Below are 19,544 nucleotides of genomic sequence, written 5' to 3'. Positions count from 1 at the left end.
TAAATCTTTAAAACCTGTCGCGAATATCACGTATCAAGTTTTAGGTGCCGTTGCCAAGGAATGAGGATATTATGAACACTCGATTTTTATTACTTTAGCCATTTTACTTTTATTTCAATTTAAATTTTTATTTTCTTTTCTAATTTTTCATTTATTTTTCTTCAATAGGTTTTTCTAGTTTATGACTAGAAGAAACCTGTCAGGACCACTACTTTTTGACAGTGAGATCAATCGCACAGTTCACAAAAACCGAAGAGAAAGAAGGTGAAGCCTAAGATATACAGAGGATGAGCAAGAGGACGATACTTCAATCACAACCAAGGATATGACTAAAAACCAAGAAAATCTTCTACCTCCTGCGATTGTTGCTAATCCATTAAATCAGAATCCTGCTCCACACACTATATATGATTATGCTAAACCTAAATTAACAGGAACTGAGTCAAGTATAGTTAGATCTGCTATTGCTGCAAATAATTTTGAACTGAAACCTAACACAATTCAAATGATACAACAGTTTGTTCAGTTTGGTAGTTTGCAGGATGAGGATCCAAACGCTCACTTGGAAAATTTCTTAGAGTTTTGCGACACTTTTAAAATTAATGGCGTTTCTGATGACGTCATTCACTTTCGGTTATTCCCTTTTTCATTGAGAAACAAAGCTATACTGTGGTTGAACTCGTTACCACGAGGGTCAATCACTACTTGGGAACAAATGACTGAAAAGTTTTTATTAAAATATTTTTCGCCGGCTAAAACAGCCAAATTACGTAATGATATCTCCTCTTTTGTGCAGATGGATTTAGAAACACTTTACGATGCATGGGAGAGATACAAGGACCTTTTGTGAAGATGCCCTCACCATGGGTTACCACTCTGGCTACAGGTCCAAACATTTCAAAATTGCCTGAACCCTTTAACTTGGCAGATGATTGACGCAGCCGCTGGTGGAACTATCAATAATAAGACACCTGAGGCAGCTTACGAATTTATTGAGGAGATGTCACTGAATAACTATTAGTGGCAAGTTATGAGGACAAAGCCAATGAAAGCAGCCGATGTTTTCAACCTCGATGCGGTTACTATGCTATCTTACCAAGTAGAACTCTTAAATAAAAAGATTGACGGTTTGTGAGGTTCTACTCAAGTACATCCAGTGATGAGGTGCAATTCGAATGGAGGAGGAGTATGCACAGAATATCAACCCTTCAACCCTAGCGTCGAGGAGGAACAAGTCCAATATATGGGTAACAATAACTCTAGACCCCAAAATATATGGGTAACAATAACTTTTGACCCCAAAATAACCCGTATAGTAACACTTATAATGTAGGTTGGAAGAACTATCCCAATTTCTCGTGGGGCAGTCAAGGAAATCACAGGCCATAACATCCTTCGGGTTTTCAACAACCACCTTACCAGCAGGAAAAAAATCCGAACCTTGAGGAGATGTTAACAAAATTCATCTCGGTGTCAAAAACTCATTTCCAGAATACTGAGACAGCCCTTAAGAATCAACAAGCGTCAATCCAAGGGCTCGAAACTCAAATAAGTCAGCTCATTTAATTGATATCTGAACGACCACAAGGTAGCCTGCTGAGTAACACTGAATCTAAACCAAGGGAGCAAATCAATGCAATTGCCATTCAATATGAGGAAGGGTTAGTGGCACCTGAACCAGAACCGAGGTAAGAAACTGTGGTAAGTAAAGGTAAGGGTGAAGTAGACCACAGTGAGTAAAAAACGGTAAGTAAAGAGTACAAACCACATGTGCCATACCCCAACGCGACAAGGAAAGACCGTACAAATGAACAATTAGGTTAAATTTCTTAAACTATTAAAGAAATTACATATTAACTTACCGTTTATCGAAGCTCTCTCGTAAATGCCAAACGCAGTCAATTTTTTAAGGGAGCTTCTAGCAAACAAACGAAAGTTGGATGAGGCGTGGCATGTGGAGTTGAATGCAGTTTGCTCAGCCATATTACAGAATAAGCTACCCAACAAATTAAAAGATCCAGGGAGTTTTACGATTCCTTGTTTAATTGGTAGTTTAGATGTTCATAATGCATTGGCTAACTTAGGGGCAAGTATTAATGTTATGCCTTATAAAATGTTTAAACGGCTAGGTCTTAGGAAACCCAAACAAACTAGGATGAGCATTCAATTGGCTGATAAAACCATTAGATTTCCTAGGGGTATCATTGAAGATGTTCTTGTTAAGATCAATAAATTTGTATACCCAATAGACCTTTTTGTTCTAGACATGGAAGAGGTTAGTAACACACCTTTGATTTTAGGACGACCCTTTTTAGCGACTGCTAGAACCATTATTGATGTTGGTACAGGTGAACTCACACTTCGTGTGGGAAACGAAACAATCACCCTCAAAACATGTAATTCTAGTAACACATCAAAAATTGAAGGTGGTTATATAAATCATCCTACTAGTACTGATCATGTTGTGAAACCCTCTATGCAGGAAACAGTTTCGAAAAACGTATATGAGCCGTGTTCAAACAACAATAAAGGACCTATCTATGAAGAACAAAGGCTTTGGAAGGCCTAGAAGCCCTCAAAAGTGGCCTTTTCTAAATTAGACTTAACTTGGGCTCGGTAGGGACACGTCCGTGTGACACGCCCGTGTGCAATTACTTCAGGCCGTGTTTGAGCCTATTAGAATGGCACGGGCGTGTGTTATACCCGTGTGAGTCATGCTTCGATTCTGCCAGATTGACACGGCTGTGTGGTCTGCCCGTGTGAGGAAGTCCAGGCCGTGTTAAGTTCGTAATTTGGCCCATTTTCTCTATTTTTGGCCCGTTTCTCATTTCTTTTGCTCTCCTATGATCATCTAAGTATAAAACATGAAATTAAAGCATTAGGAGCATCGAATCCACCAATTCTAATGAGAAATCATCTATAAAATGCATTAAACATGGGGTTAAAATATGTATAATTTACGGTTTATCAAATACCCCTACACTTAAGCATTTGCTTGTCCTTAAGCAAAATCCTCAACTCATAATCAAAATAAATTTTCCTCAACTTATAATTCTTATCGATAATATCTCAAAATAACCCATAGGTAATCATACATCGAGAGTTCAACTAAAAGAACATAAAAGTTTCAAACATTCCAAGTTGAGCATTTAATCATGCAAACATAGGTGTCTCTCCGCATCTAAGTAATTACCTTTGATTCAGAATATCACAGAGTTTCACATCCTCACTAAAGATTCACTCAAATCACTCGCGGTGTTTAAGGACAATAAATGAAGCACAGATAGTCAATAATAAAAGTCATTACCATAAGCTTGCATGAAAATCAAATCTCCACCACTATAATTTAAGATGATACATCAATCAAAAGGTCTTTAGAGGGTTGTAGTGAGGCTTGGTTAGGGGGTGTGGTCACAAGCTGAAAGAAAGGGTTAGAATCAAGATTGAACTGAAAAATTGCCTAACTAGAAAAAGAGTTAATCTTCACTTTCGTACTACAGAGCTTATTCTCAGAATATGAAATTACAGATATGTATTAATAGTGTTTTTTTTAGGTACAAGTTAAATAATATAAACTAACTATTAAGAACAAAACATAGCTAAGCAATCCATTCAACTCAAATCTCGACAAAAATAGGGATTAATTTAGGGGATTTCAACAATAATGGGTTAAAGGTTAATATTAAGGGTAATACAAGAAATGGCTTGTTAGGCTCAAGGGGGTTTACTAGGGGTTAATCGTGGAGGTAGACTTTTCATGGCATGAGTGAGTTAATCCTAAGTGCCTTAATTATTTTGATATATCAAATCAAATGGTGTGGTATCGACATGTATAATCAAGCAAGTTCTAGAATAACAGTTCAATACTGACGCACTCAAAGCAATAATAAAAGTGAGCATGATAGGATTAATAGATGCTCAAAAGGCTCAAAAATCTCACAAAAATTGTGGCTTTTTGATGTTTAGACTCGTGAATTCCAATTCAAAGTAATACCTAGACTTGGGGAAACAACCTATAATTTTAAATTCTTAAAAATCAACTTATCATGCTTGATTCTCTAATGTCTTAAAGTTTAAACAATCAACGCATAAATTCCTATGTTTTAATTCAAGAAATATCAATCAAAATCATAAATCAATTAAAATTTATCCTAAATATGATATATGAGTTTTTCAAGAGAACAAGGTGATTATTCAGGGATTTTTCTGATAATGAAATAAATACCCCCTACACTTAAGATGTACATTGCCCTCAATGTACAAAGATAGATATTAGAGTATAAAAATAAGATAGGGAGAGAAGTGAAACTTCCAATATTAAGAATGAATGTTATTCTTGGTTTGGTGAGATCGAGAATTGGAAATGAATCTGGATGTCACGCATGATTCTGAATGATAAAAAGAGAGTGAAGGGAATAATCTGATAGTAGTCACAAAGATAAGCCGTGCTTAAAAAGGGAAAGAAATGAATCTAAAAAAACTTAATGGAAGGAAACTAAAAGGATTATTCTAATTCTTCAAATGGCACAGCCGGTGCACACACCCGTGTGTGCCGTGGCTCGCCAGTGTTTGTCGAGAATTAAGATGTCGTCACATGGCCTTTTGGCATGCCCGTGTGCTTCAGCCGTGTGTGATGTGGATCGCTTCTCCCACGGTTGTGTAGCTCTACACACGTCCGTGGTATTTCGATAGTGTTGTCCATAGGGGATAAACACGAGCGTATCACACGCCCGTGTTTATTTGGCAGATTCAACCACGACCATGTAGCACGGCTGTGGCGTTTTATCACAGCCCATGTTTGGGGAATTCTTCTACCCTATTTCTGCACGGCCATATCGCACGGTCGTGTTTCCATCCATGTTAGTCACACGGCCTTAAGCACGGCCGTGTGCTAGGCCGTATGGAGTTGGGAACTTGTGCTTCAAGTACTCTGTTAGTGACCTAAATGTTTAAAACTTGAAATTTAAATAATTTAAAACCGTTTGTATTCGGGTTGCCTCCCGAGAAGCGCTTGTTTATAGTCTAAGCTCGACTATTACCTTGTTATTTTATTAAGGGCGGTTTGTGGAGTCGTATCTCCTCTCCATCGACTTTAAAATTCTCTCCATTATAAAGTTTGATACGATGTCCATTTACTTTGAAAGTACCGTATGATGGGTGACTTACCTCTACTGTGCCATATGGAAGAACAGATTGAATTACGAAAGGTCTTGACTATCGTGATATTAGTTTCCCGGGAAACAATTTAAGTCATGAGTTGTATAGTAAGACGAGATCTCCAACTTCAAATTGTTTTCGTTGCTTTAAACGAACGTCATGGCGCCGCTTTGTTGCTTCCTTGTATAGGTGTAAATTTTCGTATGCATTAGTTTGCCATTCATCAAGCTCATTCAGTTGCATCAACCTATTTTTTCCTGCAAGTTCAGGATCAAGGTTTAGAAATTTAATAGCCCAAAAAGCTTTATGCTCTAGTTCAAATTGTAGATGAAAATTTTTTCCATAAACAAGTCTGTAAGGTGATGTCCCTATGGGAGTCTTAAAAGCACTTCTGTAGGCCCATAAGGCATCATCTACTTTCATTGCCCAGTCTTTTCTATTTGATTCTACTATTTTTTCAAGGATCTATTTGATTTCTCGGGGTGGCTGTTCTATGATTGACTCCATATTTCTTAAGGGTTTTTTCAAATTGGGCATTACAAAAATGAGTGCCCCTGTCACTGATAATTGCTTTAGGTGTTCTGAATCTCGAGAAGAGTTTTTTAAGGAAACGTACTACCACTCTAGCATTATTAGTAGGTAGAGCTTGGGCTTCTACCCATTTGGACATGTAGTTAACTGCTACTAAGATGTATTTATTCCCAAATGAACTGGGGAATGGGCCTATGAAATCGATACCCCAAACGTCAAATATTTCACATGAAAGCATATAGTTTTGAGGCATTTCATTACGTTTAGATATGTTACCCGCCCGTTGGCATTTGTCACATGAAGTACCATACCTGATAGCATCTTTGAACAACGAAGGCCAATAAAAACCTAATTCAAGTATTTTGTGTGCAGTCTTAGTTCCACTATAGTGTCCTCCGGTTGGCCCTGAGTGGCAATGTTCCAATATTTTTTATGTTTTTGATCATGTAACGCATCTTCTAATTACCTGATCAGCACATCTACGAAACAGAAATGGGTCATCCCAAAAGTAGTTTTTCACATCATTAAAGAATCGCTTCTTTTGCTGGTGTGTTAACCCTTTTGGGATAATGTTAGTAGCTAAAAAATTCACAATGTCTGCAAACCAAGGTACCTCAGAGTTAGATATAGTGAAAAATTGTTCTTCAAGGAAAGAATCATTTATTTCAACGTCATCCAGTTCTCTGGTATTGGATTTCTCGAGCCTGGACAGATGATCAGCTGCTAGATTTTCAGCTCTTTTCTTATCCTGAATCTCCAAGTCAAATTCCTGCAATAGGAGAATCCATCGAATGAGTCGAGGTTTTGCATCAGTTTTAGTTAAAAGGTAGCGTAGGGCGGAATGGTTAGTGTGAACAACAACTTTAGACAATATGAGATATGATCGAAATTTATCAAATGCAAAAACCACAGCTAGCAACTCTTTTTCCGTAGTAGTATAATTTTCTTGTGCAGCCGTTAAGGTTTTGCTAGCATAATAGATAGGTTGAAAATGCTTGTCTCTTCGTTGTCCCAATACTGCACCTACTAAAAAATCACTCGCATCACACATTAGTTCAAATGGCAAGTTCCAATCAGGTGCAATTATGATTGGAGTATTAATTAATTTATCCTCTAAACATTCCTGATCGAAGTTAAAAGGTATATCTTTTTCTAGCAATTTAGTCAAAGGTTTAGCTATTTTAGAAAAATCCTTAATAAATCTTCTATAAAAACTAGCATGTCCTAAAAAGCTTCTAATAACCTTAATCGAACTAAGAGGTGGTAACTTCTCGATTGTTTCTATTTTAGATTTATCTACCTCAATCCCTTTACTAGAAATTTTATGTCCTGATACAATACCTTCCTGAACCATGAAGTGACATTTCTCCCAGTTAAGCACAAGGTTTTTTCCCTCACATCTTATTAAAACTCGTTTTAAATTTTTCAGGCAGAGATGGAAAGAGTTACCGAATACCGAAAAATCATCCATAAATACTTCCATGATATCTTTCACGAGTTAGTCGAATATGGCCATCATACAACGCTGAAAAGTGGCAGGAGCATTACATAATGCAAAAGGCATTCTACGATAAGTGAACGTACAATATGGGCATGTGAATGTCGTCTTTTCTTGATCTTTAGGAGCTATTGGGATTTGGAAGTAACCAGAGAGTCCGTCTAGAAAGCAGTAATACATGTGTCCGGATAATCTTTCCAACATTTGGTCAATGAATGGAAAGGGAAAGTGATCTTTTCTTGTGGAATCATTCAGTTTCCTGTAGTATATGCAAACTCTCCATCATGTGACTGTTCTTTTTGGGATTAATTCATTCTTCTCGTTGGTCACAACCGTCATGCCTCCTTTCTTGGGGACAACCTGTAGTGGACTTACCCAAGAACTGTCAGAAATAGGATAAATAATTCTAGCATCTAGAAGTTTAATTACCTCAACTTTTACAACTTCCTTCATGTTGGGGTTCAGACGTCTTTGAGCTTGCACACACAGTTTGTACTCATCTTCCATCAAAATTTTGTGGGTGCAAAAAAAAGGGCTGATTCCTTTAATGTTAGAAATTTTCCAAGCTATAGCCTTTTTATGTTTTTTTAATACTTGGATTAATTCCTCTTTCTCCTTAGGTTGCAAGTTAGAAGCAATAATAACTGGTAATGTAGAATTATTTCTAAGGAATGTGTATTCTAAGTGGTTTGGTAATTGTTTAAGTTCCAGTTTGGGACGCTCCTCAATAGAGGGTTTTTGCTTAAGTCCATCGTTTATCTTCATGCCCTCATATTCTACTTGTCTTAACGAATGGTCATTAGGTTCCTCACCTGTCTCCTTGTCTTGAGCTGTATACGATCCCGTCATCTCCTTCTGTACAATTTCCTAAAAAGAGTCTTGAGTAATATGATCAATAGAGTCAATAAAATAACATGAATCATCCTGTTCCGTAGAGAATCTCATAGCATCGTAAATTTTAAAGATAATCTCCTCGTTACCTACTCTAAGTACCAATTTACCATCACTCACATTGATTACAGCCCTAGCAGTAGCTAGAAATGGGTGCCCTAAAATTAAAGGTACTTCTACATCTTCATCCATGTCAAGCACAACAAAATCAATAAGGAATATGAATTTATCTAATTTTACGAGTACGTCTTCTATAATACCCCTAGGATATTTAATGGATCTATCAGCTAATTGAATACTCATCCTAGTAGGTTTAGGTTCCCCAAGACCAAGTTGTTTGAACATTTTATATGGCATCAAATTAATGCTAGCGCCTAAATCAGCTAGTGTTTTTTCAACATTTAGACTACCAATTAAGCAAAGGATAGTAAAACTTCTTGGATCTTTCAGTTTGGTTGGTAGTTTGTTTTGGAGTATGGCTGAGCACTCCTTATTGAGTTCTGCTGTAGATAAATCCTCGAACTTCTTTTTATTTGTTAGAAGCTCCTTTAAAAATTTTGCGTATGTAGGCATCTGCGAGATGGCTTCAATAAAAGGTAAGTTGATATGTAATTGCTTAAAAAGTTCAAGAAACTTACCGAATTGTGCATCAATGCGATCTTTTTTTAATTTTGTTGGATATGGAACTGGTGGTTTATATTCCTCCAGCACTGGTTTGTCACTATTTTCGGGTTTTTCTTCCCTCCTTTCGCTTTCCACGGCTTCTTATGCTATCTTCTTTTTAGATTACACTAACACTTTCCACTCCTTAGTTTAGTGTAACTGCTTTGACATGCTCTTTAGTGTTACTAAGTAAACTTCCTAGTGGTCTTTCTGAAATCAATTTGGACAGCTGGCCTATCTGAGTTTCAAGCCTTTGGATCGACGCTTATTGATTCTTAAGTGCTGTCTCGGTGTTCTGAAAATGGGTTTCTGACACTAATATGAACTTTGAGAGCATCTCTTCAAGATTTGGCTTCTTTTCCTGTTGGTAGGGTGGTTGTTGGTAGCCCGGAGGATGTTGTGGTCTTTGATTTCCTTAACCGCCCCACGAGAAATTGAGGTAGTTCCTCCAACCTGCATTATAAGTGTTACTATATGGATTGTTTTGAGGTCGAGGATTATTACCCATGTAGTTTAATTGCTCGTTATCCATGTTGTGGCCATAAGGTTGGTATTTCGAATGGTTTGTTCCACTGCTACTTGCTTCGCACTGCATTACTGAGCGAACCCGTGAAGAATTAAAAAAACCATCAATCTTTTTATTCAAGATTTCTACCTAATTAGAGAGCATGGTGGCTGAATCGACGTTATAAACGCCGGTTGTTTTCGTTGGCTTTGTCCTCATGACTTGCTACTAATAATTATTTAGTGACATCTCCTCTATAAACTCATATGCATCTTCCGGTGTTTTATTGTTGATGGTTCCACCAGCAACTGTGTCAACCATTTGCCAAGTCGAAGGATTCAGACCATTGTGAAATGTTTGTACTTGGAGCCAAAGCGGTAACCCATGGTGAGGGCACCTTCTCAGAAGGTCCTTGTATCTCTCCCATGCATTGTAGAGTGTTTCTAAATCCATCTGCACAAAAGAAGAGATATCGTTACGTAATTTAGCCATTTTAGCCGGCAGAAAATATTTTAGTAAAAATTTTTCAGTCATTTGTTCCCAAGTAGTAATTGACCCTCGTGGTAATGAGTTCAACCACTGTTTAGCTTTGTTCCTCAATGAAAAAGGGAATAACCGAAGACGAATGGCATCATCAGAAACACCATTGATTTTAAATGTATCGCAAAACTCCATAAAATTCGCCAAGTGAGTGTTGGGATCCTTATCCTGCAAACCATCAAACTGAACAAACTACTGTATCATCTGAATTGTGTTAGATTTCAGTTCGAAATTATTCGCAGCAATAGTAGGTCTAACTATATTTGACTCTGTTCCTGTTAAAGAAGGTTTACCATAGTCATACATAGTGATTGCCTTGGTTTTCAGCCATCTCTTCAATTGGGGTTGAGTATCGTCTTCTTGCTCATTCTCCGTGTATCTTAAGCTTCGCCTTATTTCTCTTTGGTTTCTACGTACTGTGTGATCGATTTCTTCATCAAAAAGTAATGGTCCCGATGAGTTTCTTCTAGTCATAAACTATGAAAACCTGCCAAGAGAAGGAAAAAGTAAGTTAATAAATAATAAAAAAAATTAAATTAAATTGCAAGAAAAATAAATGGCTAAAGTAATAAAAATTAAGCGTTCCTAATATCTTAGTTCCCCGGCAAGGGCGCCAAAAACTTAATCGCGAGGTTTCGTGATAGGTTTTAAATATTTATAATTACTCATTCTTGAAACTAACTATTATCACGATGTAGGCAAGTGTACCTATCAAACAGTAGTATAGTTTTAGAAAGACCGGATCGTCGAACCCAAAGGAACCAAAAGTACTAGTAATGACTGTCTTTTTATTATTTAGCCTAAGAATAAAGAGGTTTTTGTTTTAATTAACTAATTATCTAAACTAAGAACGCACCGAGAATAGAATTGGGGAATTGCTTTTGGGAAAATCGATTGAATGAAGACAATACCTAAGAAAAAATCCACCTAGACTTTACTTGTTATTCTGGCTCCCAATCGGACGATTTATTCATCAACTTGTTTCGTAAAGATCCCTAAGTTATGTTATTATCCCTATTCAAGACTAATAACGTCTAATCCCTAGACTGAATAACCGAGATTTTTCTCTAATTAACACTCTAGGGTTGCATTAACTCGATCTATCGATCCCCTTATTAGGTTTCACCCTAATCTGGAAAAATCTTGTCACCCTATGTCTAGGCTTGCAATCAACTCCGCTTAATTATGATAAATATACTCTTAGACAGGGTCTATTCCTCCTTTGAATAAGAGCGTGTCTTGAATTAGTATCCTGGGATATCAAAACAAGAATTAAGAACACATAATTAAGAACAAGTTAAATATTTATCGTACGATTCAAAAAATAATAACAAGATTCGTCTTAGGTTTCATTCCCCTTAGGTATTTAGGGGTTTTAGTTCTTAACTAAAAAAGAAAACATCTCAGAAGAGTAAAGAATACAAAACATAAAGAAAACCAAAACTCCCAAAGGAAAATTGAGGAGCGATCTTCAGTCTTGATGATGAATACGGCTTCTGAGATGGATCAATCAGCTTCCTTGGAGTAATTTCTTACTCCCCCTTCTCCGTCTCCCTTTTTCTCCTCTTCTAGGGTGTATTTATAGGCTTTGGAATGCCTAGAAGCCCTCAAAAGTGACCTTTTTTCGAATTGGACTTAACTTGGGCTCGGCAGGGACACGCTCTTGTGCGATTACTTCAGGCCGTGTTCGAGCCTGTTAGAATGGCATGGGCGTGTGCTATACCCGTGTGAGTCGTGCTTCGATTCTGCCAGATTGACACGGCCATATGGTCTGCTCGTGTGAGGAAGTCCAGGCCGTGTTAAGTTCGTACTTTCTCCCATTTTCTCTATTTTTGGCCCGTTTCTCGTTTCTTTTACTCTCCTATGCTCTCCTAAGTAAAAAACAAGAAATTAAAGCATTAGGAGCATCGAATCCACCAATTCTAATGAGAAATCATCCATAAAATGCATTAAACATAGGGTAAAAATATGTATAATTTATGGTTTATCAATTACAAAACCCTGAATTGTGTCTTATTCTCATGTGAATCACTCATATCACTATTAGAATGAATTTTAATTAATTTATGATTTTTATTGATATGTCTTGAATTAAAACATAGGCATTTACGCATTGATTGTTTAAACTTTAAGACATTAGGGAATCAAGCATGATAAGTTGATTTTTGAAGAATTAAAAACTTTTAGGTTGTTTCCCTAAGTTTAAGTATTATCTTGAGTTGAAATTCACAAGTTTGAACATCAAAAGGCCATAATTTTTGTGAGATCTTGAGTCTTTAGAGCATATTTTACTCTTTTCATGCTCACTTCAGTATTGATTTGTTATTTTAGAACTTGCTTGATTATGCATGTCAAGACCACACCATTTGATTTGATATGTCAAGATGATAAAGGCACTTAGGTTTAACCCACTCACTCCACAAAAGCCTACCTTTATAATTAACCCTTAGTGAACCCTTTTAAACCTAACAAGCCATTAATTGATTTACCCTCAATATTAACCCATAACCCATTATTGTTGAAATCCCCTAATTTGATCCTTATTTTTGTCGAGATTTGATTTCAACTAATTGCTTAGCTATGTTTTGCTCTTCTATGTATTTTACTTGTTCTTAAAAAAAAAGAGTGTACTTCAATACATATTAGTTGTAATTTGTCATTTTTGAGCTTGAGTGTTAATTCCATATTCTGAGAAAAAGCTCACTTGTATTCAACTGATGACTAGTCATTTTTCTAGCTAGGTAATTTTTCAATTCAATCTAGTTTCTCACCTTTTCTTTTAGCTTGTGACCACACCCCCTAACCAAAGCCACGATACAACCCTCTAAAAGACCTTTTTGATTTATGTATCAGCTCAATATATAGTGGTGGAGATTTGATTTTCAAGCAAGCCTATGGTAATAACTTTTCATATTGACTAAGGAGTGCTTTAATTGATATCCTTAAACACCTTGACTGATTTGAGTGAATCTTTAGTGAGGATGTTAAACTCTGTGATATTTTTATCAAAGGTAATCACTTATATGAGGGGAGACACCTATGTTTTTGTGATAAAATGCTCAACTTGGAATGTTTGAAACTTTGATGTACTTTTAGTTGAATTTTCAATGTATGAATACTTATGTATTATTTTGAGACATTATTGATAGGGATTATAAATTGAGAAGAATTTATTTTGATTGTGAGTTGAGGATTTTGCTTGAGGACAAGAAAACACTTAAGTGTGGGGGTATTTGATAAACCGTAATTTATACATATTTTTATCCCATGCTTAGCGTATTTATGGATGGTTTCTCCGTAGATTTGGTGAATTCGATGCTTCTAATCCTTTAATTTCATGTTTTATACTTAGGTCAGCATAGAAGAGTAAAAAAACCGAGAAACGGGCCGAAAATAGAGAAAATTGACCCACGTGGGAAATCAACACGGCCTGGACTTCCTCACATGGGTGTGTCACACAGTCGTGTCCCTTTGGCAGGATCGAAGCACGACTTACATGGGTAGACTACACGCCCGTGCTTTTTCAACAGCCTTGACCGTGGGCTGGAGTAATCGTACATGGGCGTGTCCCTACCGTGCCCAAGTATAACACTATTCGAAAATGGCCAATTTTGGGGGCTCTTAGGCATTCTAAAGCCTATTTAAACACCTGAGGAGGCACTTAGAAAGAAAACGCAGAGTAGGAAGAAAGGAATTACTCAAGGAAAGCCGATTGATCCATCTCAGAAACCAGATTCATCATCAAGACTGAAGATCTCCCTTCAAGTTCCTTCAGGAGTTTTTGGGTTTTCTTATGTTTTGTTATCTTTATGCTTTTGAGATGTTTTCTTTCATAAGTATGAACTAAACCCCCTTAAATACCTAAGGGGAATGAAACCTAAGACATATCTTGTTATTATTATTTGAATTGTATGATAAATATTTGACTTGTTCTTAATTATGTGCTCTTGATTCTTGTTTTAATATTCCAGCATATTGATTCAAGTTAAGCTCTTATTCAGAGGAGAAATAGACCCTGACTAAGAGTTAAATTCTCATAATTAAGCAAAGTTGATTGCGCGCCTAGAGATAGGGTGACAAGATTTTGCTGGATTAGGGTGAAACCTAATAAAGGAATCCATAGATTGAGTTAATGCAATTCTAAAGTGTTAACTAGAAAGAGATTTCAATTATTCAACCTAGGGTTAGACGTTATTAGTCTCGAGAGAGATAATAATATAACTTAGGGATTTCTATGGATCAAGTCAAATGAATAAATTGTCTGATTCAGAGTCAAATAACAAGTGAAGTCTAGGTGGATTTTTCCTTAGGTATTGTCTTAATCAATCGAATTTTCTCAAAAGTATTTTCCCAAATTTTCTTTCTGTGCATTCTTAGTTTAGTAATTAGTTTAGACAACCAACCTCTTAATTTTTAGGCTAGATAATAAAAAGGAAGTAAATACTAGTACTCGTGGTTTCTTTGGGTTCGACAATCCGGTCTTGCTGAACTATACTACTATTCGATAGGTACACTTGTCTTAATCGTGATAATAAGTTAGTCTCAAGAACAATTCATTCATAAATCTTTAAAACCTATCGCGAATATCACGTATCATCCTCCGTCGCACTGATCCATCTAAGTCTAGGGATTACATGTGCACATTAAATAAAAAGGGTGAGTTTACGTAAACTCAGTGTGTAATCCCGCAGAAACAAACAAACAATTAGTATTCATAGTGCATAGTTGAACAGTCTTGAGCCTAAACCCTTTTCAGTATAAGTGACAGTTTGGGCCTTAGCCCATCTCAGTACAGTGTCAAAAATGCAGTAGGGCCTTAGCCCATCATAGTATCAGTAGCAGTAATAGTTATGCAGTAGCAAAATCCTACCCATCTAGCCTATACACACCATCTTCGTCCAACCCTACACTCCATGTGGGGATATAATCAACCCACCCATTCCTACACTCCAAGTAGTACCGAATGCGGCACAATACAGTAGCTTGCAGCTGAGCTGCCAGTAAATTAGGCTTAAAGCCTTTCATTACACTTCCTCGGAATAACAACCCCCAACCCAATACAATGCAACCCCCAGCCTTTCAGTACATATATTAAGTTCACATATTAACATGCTCAGTGCATATATCATTCAGTCAATTTCACACATTTAGGGGTCTAAGTGGCGCTTACCGACCTTATAGTAGGTTCACAGTCGACTTGGGCGACCCGTGCAACATTAGAAATATTTTAGTAAAAATGGGCTCGCACGCCCATGTGATCTGCCTGTGTGGGCCCACACACCCGTGTGGCCCACTCAGCCTAAATTGGCCTTGGCCATGTGATCCATTTTTAATGTAACCCATGCTCGCTAAATATTCATATATGTTTTCACTATTTACTTATATGTTCATTCAAAGTTGTCTACTTGAGTCATCGTAACTAAATTATTTATATCTTGAGCTACAGAATTCCAAATTAATATCCGCTCAATTTTTTTGAAACTAGACTCAAATACCTTTCTACCATAAAATTTTCAGAATTTATAGTTTATCAAATAAGTACAGTAAAATTTTCAAATTTATCCTAATTCCACTATTTGACAGCTTCAACCTTTCCTTACTAAAAATTATTTATCTCTTAGTATGGAATTTGGATGATGTTTCTGTTTATTTCTCTTGAAAATAGACTCATTAAGTATTTAAACATATAAATTTAAGCCCTTAATTAATTTTTTATAATTTTTATGATTTTCCAATGTCAAAATAGGGAACCCGAAATCATTTCGACCTTGTCTCACAAAATTTATTATATCTCATAATTTACAATTCCATTGCTTATATTGTTTCTTCCATAAAAACTAGACTCAATAATATTTAATTTCATATTTTATTCAACCTTTAACTCAATTTCTATTTTTTTAAATATTTTTCAAATTTAGACTACTACTACTGTCCAAAACTATTTTAGTGCAAAATGTTGATTTCCAAGTTTATTACACCCTTATTTCCTTTCTCTACAATTTTTTTCACATCATTTTCTTTTATTTCTCTTATTTCTCAATACCAAGCAATTTCGGCTTTTCTTTGAATCCTATTTTCTGGGTTTCGAGTACACACCTGGTATCGTTTCTGATATGTAAGCACTCCTAACCTCCAGAACCTAAAAATCGATCAACATATCTCCAGATTAATCACTTATTCATTTTTAATCAACTAATTTCGGAAGGAAATCGAATAAAAACCTAATAAAACCCTTACCTCGCTTGAGTAACCATGACTTCGCACAATCACAGCATCGATTCAAAACCACTACCCCCTTGATTAAGTCCTAAACACCAAAAAAGGAATCCACTTTTTAGAGATTAACCAAGAACGATTAACAATAGACAAAACCGTTACTTACCGAACACGCGCAACCAGCAATGAACAACCAAATCAATTAGAAAAAAAAAGAAAGAGACGAAAGGGGAAAAGAATAATGGAAATTTAGGTAACAACTAAGGGAAAGAATCGGCAGAGGAGAGAAGAAGAAGAAGAAAACGTCAGAAAAAGTTTAGGGAATTGGAGAGAAAACCAAAACTTTATAATTATTTTTTTTCCAAAAAAAAGATAAATAGATTATTTCCTAATAACCTTTCCCCAATTATCTCCTAAAATCACTCCCTATTAACCCACTAAAACACAACTACTCAAAATTTTGCCCCAACACAACTCTTAGCCGAAATTAGAGCAAAAATACTATCTCCACGCCATGATAGAGAATTGAACACAGAACCTCCAACACTCCAACACTCCACTTAACTACCAGACCAGCAGGCTCATTCTGATATGAACTTACCAACAATTAAACTTAAGCCCTTTGCACAAGGTTAAGGCTTTATTCATAAAAATACCAAAATTTGCCCAAGTAAGGCATAAACTTGGGACCTCTCACACACACCCAGAACACTTAACCACTGAAGTAGATACTCAATTGTGTGTCACACATACACGAAATCAAAAATTAAAATTTTGGGGCGTTACATTCCAGATGTTCGGAGAAAGAAACATATTTTCAAAACAAAAGATATTAGCAATCAACCGATCTTGTTGCTTTAACCAGTTTCATTTTGTTTATATCAGTAGGAGCATCTCAAAAAATCCTTGATGAAAAAAAATCAAAGACACTAATAGTATTCCTAGACCTTGTACAATCACAAAAAAAAAGGCCATCATTCATTCACAGAAACTAGTAACATCCTTCCAAATCTGAACAATGGCATCTCAAGTTAGGTCTCACAAAAATATCAACAAGTATTATCAACTTCACATATCAGAATAAAATTATAGAAATTAACAAAAGAAAGGAAATCAGATTATTGAAATCAAATTGGAGATGTGACAGCCCTAAATTGACCCTAGTCGAAAAGTGGTTTCGGGACCACGAAACCGAGTCTTATAAATAATTAAAGGTTATATTCTGTGTTTATGATGTGCGTAAATGCTTGTGTGATAGTTTCATCTTTAATTTGGTCAGTGTATGTGAAATTTATTAGTAGGGACTTATGTGAGACAATTTAGAAATATGCTAGGCAAGTGTTAAAGTGGCCTATTAATATATGTGGGAAAGTGCTTGTCCTTGCATGTCAAATTAGCCAAATTAAAGCATAGTGGCCGGCCATGCTATGGGTGGAAACATGTTCGACTCCGGCAACGGGCTCAGGTACGGGGTGTTACAATTTCATTGGTATCAGAGCTACGGTTTAGTCGATTCTAGGACTACCGTAATACGTTTGGGTCTAGCTATACATGCCATTTAGTGATTATTTGATAGTGTGGTGATTTCTAACATTTGTAAATGTGTTTACTTATAGTAATGGATCCCGATCTCGATCGAGCGGTAGCTGATGATCTTGAGAGTGTAGCGCCTGCTCCCGCACAAGGGACAGCGCCGGCAGACTCTCAACCTATTGCTAGTAATCCGAATGATAAAGCTAGACAAGCTTTTTATAGCGTGATGAATGATTCGTTCAACCAATACATTCGGACTAATACGGCTGTTCCACAACCTTCATTCCCGACAAACACAACCCCCGCACCTACAATACCTCTGGCAACTGACCAAATAAGGTCAAATAGGCCCCCAGTTGACAGAATCTGAAAACACGGGGCTACAGAATTTAAGGCTACAGATAGCGATGATGCTGAGTAAGCTGAATTTTGGTTGGACAACACTATCCGGGTACTCGATGAGCTATCTTGCACACCCGATGAGTGCCTAAAGTGTACTATCTCCTTGCTACGTGATTCTGCCTACTATTGGTGGAATACGTTGACTTCTGTTGTGCCCAGAGAGCAAGTAACTTGGGAGTTCTTCCAAACCGAGTTTCGAAAGAAGTATATCAGTCAGAGATTCATTGACCAAAAACGGAAGGAATTTCTTGAACTCAAACAAGGTTCCATGTCGGTTACCGACTATGAACGAAAATTTGTGAGGCTTAGCCGGTACGCTCGAGAATGCATTTCCTCAGAAGCCGTAATGTGTAAATGTTTCGAGGATGGACTGAATGATGATATAAAGTTTTATGTTGGCATTTTGGAAATCCGAGAATTTGTGGCACTTGTCGAGCGGGCTTGCAAAGCCGAGGAGCTCAGTATGGAGAAAAGAAAAGCTGAGGTGGAAGCAAAGGAGTTTCGTAAAAGGTCTTCGAGGAAGCCCTTCCCACAGTCATCGAAGAAATTTAGAGATGGCTTAGGCCGATCTAGAGACACTTCGGGCTTATCTAGACGAGATCGCGATCGACCCCGTGAGTCTGCGAGTCACTTGGTCGCCGATGTTGGAAATGATCGTCGAGAGTAAGCGAGTGTCAATATTGTGGTAAATGGCACTCGGGGAGTTGTAGATTCCATGACCGCTCTGTTACAAGTCTTGGTCGGTGACCACTTTATTAAAGATTGCCCGAGATTGTGCGAACAAAACGTAAATCGAGTGGGAAACACGGGCGCTACTACTACTTTCGGGGTAGACCATCTAGGAATACGGGCAATGCTAATGGCGGTCGAGAGGATCTAGAGATGCTACAACCAGATCTCGAGGCTCGTGCTCTGCTAGAGCTTACGCTATCTGGCAAGACGCGAGGATGCTTCCTCGCCGGATGTTATTACTGGTACTTTTACTCTCTTTGATACTAATGTGATTGCTTTGATTGACCTGGTTCTACTCATTCTTATATATGTGAAACCTTAGCATCCAGTAAGACTTTACCTATTAAGTCTACTGAGTTCGTAGTTCGGGTGTCAAATCCCTTGGGTCGTTACGTGCTTGTCGACAAAGTGTGCAAGAAATGTCCCCTAGTAATCCGAGGTTCCTATTTTCCGGCCGATTTGATGCTCTTACCGTTTGACGAGTTTGATGTTATCCTCGGTATGGATTGGTTGACCGTACATGATGCAATTGTAAATTACAAAAGAAAAACCATCGATTTGAGGTGTGTAAATAACGAGATAATCCAAGTTGAGTCTACTGACTTGAATAGGTGGCCAGTTGTAATATCCTCGATGCTGGCTCAGAAATGTGTAAGAAAGGGGTGTGAAGCATACCTTGCGTATGTACTTGATGACAAAGAGTTAGAAAAGAAACACGAATCTGTGCGGTGGTTTGTGAATACCGGATGTTTTTCCGAAGAATTAGGGTTTACCACTGCTCGGAGGTAGAGTTTGGTATTGAGCTTGTACCTGAGACTACGCTGATTTCGATAGCTCCGTATCGTATGGCACCAACCGAGTTAAAAGAGTTGAAAG

The 19,544-nt window shown here is 37.1% G+C and overlaps 2 non-coding genes across 2 annotated transcripts; one reads left to right on the top strand and one right to left on the bottom strand.

The window, feature by feature from the left end:
- Positions 1-763: 763 nt before the first annotated feature.
- LOC128283296 (small nucleolar RNA R71) lies at positions 764-870 on the bottom strand. The gene has a single exon (XR_008273638.1). It is a non-coding gene; the product is annotated as a small nucleolar RNA R71 (small nucleolar RNA).
- Positions 871-9,624: 8,754 nt separating this feature from the next.
- LOC128282696 (small nucleolar RNA R71) lies at positions 9,625-9,731 on the top strand. The gene has a single exon (XR_008273050.1). It is a non-coding gene; the product is annotated as a small nucleolar RNA R71 (small nucleolar RNA).
- The last annotated feature ends 9,813 nt before the right edge of the window (positions 9,732-19,544 follow it).

This window comes from Gossypium arboreum, chromosome 10 (assembly GCF_025698485.1).
Source record: "Gossypium arboreum isolate Shixiya-1 chromosome 10, ASM2569848v2, whole genome shotgun sequence".
Taxonomy (NCBI): domain Eukaryota; kingdom Viridiplantae; phylum Streptophyta; class Magnoliopsida; order Malvales; family Malvaceae; genus Gossypium; species Gossypium arboreum.
This window is presented reverse-complemented; position numbering and strand designations above follow the sequence as displayed.